General features: G+C 49.3%; 1 long non-coding RNA gene across 1 annotated transcript; it reads left to right on the top strand.

The window, feature by feature from the left end:
• Window positions 1–258: 258 nt before the first annotated feature.
• On the top strand, window positions 259–6008 carry LOC140713129 (uncharacterized). The gene is made up of 2 exons (XR_012094967.1): window positions 259–968; window positions 4789–6008. It is a non-coding gene; the product is annotated as an uncharacterized lncRNA (long non-coding RNA).
• Window positions 6009–6522: the final 514 nt, after the last annotated feature.

Genomic DNA, 6522 nt, shown 5'->3' with positions numbered 1-6522 from the left:
GCCTGTCAAACCTGTAGGAGAAGCGCGTGGCGCCCTCATATCCGCACACAACCCCACATACACACGCCCACATGCAGACAGACGCACGCATGCACACATGTGCAGACGCGCTCACACACAAGCGCGCGCACGCGCTTAATGCAGGGAACCCGCTGTGTGCCAGCCGCTCAGAGCACACCACCCATTGGGATCTGACGCTGCGAGCTGCTAGGTCTTCCTGCACAGGCTTCACCAGGCTTTCCTGCTCCCAGTTTCCCAAACACTAGCCGCCAGGAGCGTTGCTTCTCAACCTGGGATTCCCGAGGGTCTGTGCCACTCTCATCTGGCCCGGAGCGCCCTAGCTTGAGATCCACGAACCGAGAGGAGGGCCCACTTCCACCCCTACCCCTTTTTCCCGGGGAAAGGGAAAAGGGACCATAGGTCCGGGTGGGGTAGAAGCTGGGGGTCATTACCTGTTTAAAGATGCTGGCATGTCTTACCTTGACGTAAGACGACGTGTCGGGGACTGTCTGAAACATCGTGGGTTGCTGAGGAAGGGTCGGGAACGCCCAAGAACCAGCCTGGGAGGGAGAAGCCTCGGTTACCCGCGAGTGGAGCGAGGGGGAGACGGTGGGATGGTGGCCTGGTGGTGATGAAGTGGGGATGCAGATGAAGAAGACTGCAGGGGTTTGGGAGGCTCAGATCCGCCTATTCCGGCGAGGGAGGGTCCGAGTGGCTGGGTCTTGACCATTCTCCCTACGCCTCGGTCCCGTCCCCGGGCTTCAGGCCAGGGGACGGTGAGGACTGAGAGCCACCTCACACCATTGGGTTTCCTCCCTACAGTCCTTTTACTCTCCCCTGCCCGAAATCAGACAGTCGCCTCCCCCAGGGCCTGGGCGGTTTCGAACTGGGGATGCCCGCAGCTTGTTCTGGAAACTCCAGGATGTTCTAGTTCTTGGTGTTGAGGAGAGAACGAGACCAGGGTAGAGGCAGGACTCCCCTTTCTTGCAGCCCAAGGAGCAGGCGCTTACAGAGCTGCCAACGCTCGCCCCGCAGGGCGCAGACGTGCTTGACTCCCTCACCACCCTTTCTTTGCCAGCATCCAGCCGCGGTGCGCTTCTCTGCTGGTGGCCCGGCGACGGAAGAAGACTAACGCAAGGTTAGGGAGGTCTGTGGAGGCCTCTTTCCCAGAGCCCCGTCTCTTTTAAAAGAAAATAGGTTTTTGGGAAGAGACAGCTACAATGACTGTCAGGTCCTCATTTTTAGTGGCAGGAGAGGTGGTGTCTTACTTAGGTCTGATTATTTGGGCTGGAAGGCGCAAAAGTCACCCTAGGTTGCCAGGTGCCTCTGCCTGAGTGGGTTTCTCTCTGACTTAGCCCAGTCTGGCGGCCGTATCTCTCCTCTTCCTTTCCTTCCTTCTCTTAACCATCTTTAAAATGGCAACTCACAGCTTCTCTGGCAGCCAATGTGTTTCTGATAAAGCACTTTTCTCCCCACTAACAAATTCCAGCCTTTTTTTTTTTTTTTTTTTTTTTTTGCTCCTGAAGCCACAACAGACACACACGAGGGCAGGGACAAGGTACATTTCTGGGGCTCAGAGATTCCCTTCGCTTCAGCCTCTCCCCCAACCCCAGCGATCCCGCCGGTCCCCTGCATTTGTTTTTTGAAAGTCGAAGTGTAATTTACAAGAAAACAGAGAGGAAAGAAAGAGAAAAAAGAAAGCCCGAGAAAATGGGAGAAAGGAGGAGACCCCAAAGTCCCGCAATTCCCGACTACAACCAGAACAATCAGCGAGACACGCAGAGGCGCCCTGAGCCTGCATCGCCCGCAGAGGATCGGACACAAGTGGGCACTCACCTTAGGCATCCTTTCCTGCTAAGCCCGCAGGAGCGGAACTCCGGGTAGCTCCAGGATGTATTAGTTCTTGGTGCCTGTCCTGTGTGCCCAGAGCTCCCAGAAACTTGGCAGTGTGGAGTTATACCTGCGCCTGCCTGGAGTCAAAGTTTGCCTCTCTCTCCAGGACCTGCAGATAAGCAGCCTCAGCTCGGGCGCATCCTGGGGGGCTGCAGGAGCCGCTATGCAGGAGCTATGCGTGCACTACAGCTTCCCCCTTCGCTGCCTCCCGCCACCTCTCTGGGTCCCACTCCCTCTTCCTTTCTCTTTCCCCTTCTTGTAATTTGATTTCCGTTTTCTTATCAATATTCCAACTGCTGTCTGATGAATTGTTCTTAATAGTACAGTCACCCGACTGACCCCAGCTGCTTTTCTAGAAACCACTGTGTGTTACTAGGAAACTTTAAAGAACGCTAGAAATCATGCACGCATATCATAAATATAGACATACAACTAAGCAAAACCAAAAGAAGACACGCAGACCCAGGCTTCTTTGAGCTGATTATTTATACTTTGAAAGTTCCAGATTATCGATATGCAAGTAATCATTCCTCAAACTTGATATCGGTGAAGTTCTCTTTTACTCTTTGAGCCTTTAAGATTTTCCTTCGTAAGGTTACCCTTTCCCCTTATTGAGTCCTATTGCGCCCGCCCTCCCAACCACCACCAAGAATACACCTCTTTTTGATCCACTTTTTCTAGGCAGTATCTATAAGAGCAAAGTGGATAGCACATGCCATAGAAACAGCCCTACTCTGAGGTTTTAATTAAGGAAAAAAAAAAAAAAAACTCAAACAATTTGAAAGCATTCTTGGTAAGGAGTTGTTTCTGGGTTGTCAAATTTGTGTTTTCTTATGATTTGGGATGTTGCTCATTCTTTCACTTGAATGGAGCTCAGATTTCTGAGTCAGCGCTCAAATGGGCCCTTTCTGCTGCCCACTCCCAGGGCCACTACCCACAAAATAGAACCTGCATTGCTGGGTTGGTTGTGCTTTGGGGTGGGTGGATCTTTGGCAAAAGGGAATTGTTCACAGTTGTTTCTAACCAGGGGGCAGGACGGGGGGCAGGGTGGCAGTGGAGAGGTGACAGGCAAGGATGGAGATGGGAGTATGTCAGTTTGCAAAAACTGACCGACTCAGCTTCCTGCACCTCTCTGAGTTGGCTTCTGTTTCTCAAGCGTTCTCTTCCTTCCTTCTTGGGTACCTAGATCCCTGACTGCTTTGCTCTGGAACCTTCGAGAAAATTTATTTAGCACCTGCTCCCCCTACCCCCTTCTCCAACTCCCCAACTGGCTCTGGACATTTCTGACCAAAAGGCAATTGCTAGGATTCCATTTCAGGAGAAAACGTACTTATCACCCAAATCTCCCCACGTGGGGGGTATGAGGGCTGGCGGCAGCGTTATTCGTTATTTCCTTCTCAACAATATCCCGATTTTTCTCTCCCATCCCTCCCCCAGAGTTCCACATATTGAAACATTTTGCTGCTTAATAAGAGCAGCCGGGAGAGCAATGAGGTGAAAGGCCAGGCTGGGACTGTGACTGAGGCTGCCTGGGCTGGGCGCAGAGGGCTGGGCTGCCCGCCCCTGCACATTCCTGACCACTGCTTAGGAAAACAAGATGGGGGGCCTGGGGAGAGGAGGGGGCCTGAAGGACTAGAGCCGCTGCCCCAGATTTTTGTTCTTGGGATTTTGGGGGAGATCGTCTTCCCTCCCTCCCAAAGGAACAAGCATACTATTCCAAACAACCGCAAATAAAACAGTAGATGCTCTCTTATCAGAGAATGCATCCTATGTCGTGCATTTTAAAGACAGATTCTCTTTAGGAAAGCTGGAGATTTGAAAATGAAGGCTTCAGCTGTGTTAGAGAAAGTGGGAACTAAACAAATTGTCGAATATCTCACCATCCTCAGTTTTTCCACTTCTTCCCTCTCTTTCTCCTTCCCTCCCTCCCTTTCTCCTTCCCTCCCTCCCTCCTTCCCTCCTTCCCTCCTTCCCTCCTTCCCTCCTTCCCTCCTTCCTTCCTTCCTTCCTTCCTTCCTTCCTTCCTTCCTTCCTTCCTTCCTTCCTTCCTTCCAAGAGATTTCTAAGAGATCACTTGGGTACATCCCTCTAGATTTGAAGCTCTTCTTTCTTCACATTTTCACAGTTGTTATTACATCCTTATTTGTAGATGTATCTGTTCAATGTTTGTCTTCTTCCAATACCTTGTAAGCTCCCTGAAAGCAAAAGTTGAGCTTGTTTTGTTCACAGTTAGACACCTAATGTCCACATTGATATCCTTAGGCAGAGAAGTGAAACAACTATTAAGCTACTTCCCTTCCGTCTAACCAATAACTCATAAGAGAAATATAAAACAAACAAAACAAAACCGTCACATTGTTATTAAGGAAAAACTGACAGGAAAGTTTTACCAGAATGATACTGATTCATTTTCTGCTTTGCAGGGAGGGTTACATAAAATCAGTGTTCATGGGTATGCTTCACTTGTGCATAAATGGTTTAACCAGAGAGATCATGCCCCTTCCCAGCACCCTGGGGGATGGTCACAGATGGAGGGTCCAGTGTCCTAGGTTTTGTACGAAACTCCTGTGTGCGTGTGTGTGTCCTATTTCCCATTCTTCCTGTGACTTCAGAAGCCAGAATGGGTACTCATTCCAAGGGTTAGGCAAATGATCAAACTCGTGGTGGTCTTAGTTAAACAGGTGAGCTGAGAACGAACTGAGGAATAATCTGAAGTCCATTTCAAATAGGGTGTAAGAAATGGACATACACCTGGAAGCCTACTGTGTGTGTGTATGTGGAAGGGGGTGGTGATGGGAAGGGCTGTGACACATCCACTGGGAAAGTGAGCCCTAGCCACCCAGTACAGGGTTAGGTTTGGGGTAGGAGTAGGACCCAGGCTGTCTTATTTTTCAGGAGGATATAGCCAACTCCCTTTGTCACCTGGAGCCTTCAATTCACCAGAAGAAAATTGCTGAAATTGGTAACAGCTGCCATGAAGCAGGAGCAAGAGAGAGGCAGCTGGAGGCAGGGAGGACTCATTAAAGCCAGTTTACCCCTCCAAAGGGAGAATGGGGTGGGGAGGGGGTTCTTGCTCCACAGTTTTTTTCCCTCGCCAGCCTATACCAAGCTGCTTCCCTGGGCCATAGATTTGCAATGCAGAGCCTGGGTAGCAAGAGACTCTGGTGTGGAGGTTACAGCAGCAAGAGATTGGAATCCAAGAAGGGCACTTCAGTAGAAGAGCAGGGGAAAGTATCTGGGCAGTGCCCCTCTGGATCATCCACGCACTCCATCATTCTGAGCAAGACAATTAGGACTTAGCTTCCTTATTTGGCAAATGAGAGGGCTACATTATATCATCATGAGATACTTACAAATTTGAACATGCTATACTTCTGTAAGATTATTTAGCCCGGGGAAAAGATATGAGCAAAAGGCAAATTAATGTTCTAGGATTAGGAACTTTGGGTTCCAGTCTTGGTTCTGCTCCTGATGACTGGCACTGTGGGCTGAATTGTATCCTCTCCAGATTCACAAGTTGAAGCCCTAACCTCCACTACTTCAGAATGTGATGGTGATGGGAGACAGGGCCTTAAAAGGAGTGAACAAGGTAAGATGAGATCATAGGGTGGGCCCTTATCCAATATGACTGGTGTCCTTATAAGAAGAGGAGATTAGGTCACAGACATGTGCGATAACAGAGGAAAGTCCATGTAAGCACACGGTGCAAAGGCAGCCACCGACTAGCCAAAAAGGGAGACCTCTGAAGACACCAACTTGCTGATAACTTGATCATGGACTTTTAGCCTCCAGAACTGCGAGGAAATCAATTTCTGATGCTCCAGCCACTCAATCTGTGGTACTCTGCACAGCAGCTCTAGTAAACCAATGCAAGTGAGGAATAATATTTTGCCATGATTTGGTTTCTCCAAGTAAGTAAAAGGGAATAAACAATGGTGACTCATTTCACTCAACCCTTCTAGAACCTACTCTGATGATCAGTATCTATTATGAACCCACAATGTGTTGTGTTTGGTTTGTTTTGCTTTGCCATGTGTGGCTTTGTGTATAAAGCAAAGCGATGCTCCTATCTTTATGGTTCTTTCCACTCCACATAAAGTCCAAAGCCACCCTGAGTTTCTGCCTCCTTTGTGGATTTTCTATTCTTTTTGCTTTTAATGGTGGTGAAGGAAGAAAGCCACTTCCTGTGCTTCAAACAAGCAATTTCAGATTTTAAAGGGTAGCCAACAGGGAGTCACCCTCCTTATCTCTCATTATCTGCGTCCTCTTGTAGCCCTTGACAGGCTGCAAACCTAGATTGAGCTCCCAGGCATTTCAGGGAGAGAGAAGGGGCGGGAAATCTAGTGAGCGAGATAAGTTCAGGAAATAGAGGCAGTGACTAGAGCAAGGACCATGGAAAGAATGATCAGACAGGGGTCGCTTTGGATTCCAGGATGTGTGTGACCTTCGATTCCCATCATGTACCAACACACACACACACACACACACACAGACACAGACACACTCATACATATCCCAGGTGTAGAAGAAAATCCTTGGATGGGTAGGAGGAAGGGCAAAAGAGGGGTTGCTGGGGCGACAGCTCTGCCATTCACACTGGTACAGCAGAAGAGTCTCCCCCAAGCAAAC

The sequence above is a fragment of the Chlorocebus sabaeus genome, chromosome 1 (assembly GCF_047675955.1).
Source record: "Chlorocebus sabaeus isolate Y175 chromosome 1, mChlSab1.0.hap1, whole genome shotgun sequence".
NCBI classification, from domain to species: domain Eukaryota; kingdom Metazoa; phylum Chordata; class Mammalia; order Primates; family Cercopithecidae; genus Chlorocebus; species Chlorocebus sabaeus.
The sequence above is the reverse complement of the archived record's forward strand: the minus strand, read 5'-3'. Positions and strand labels throughout refer to the sequence as shown.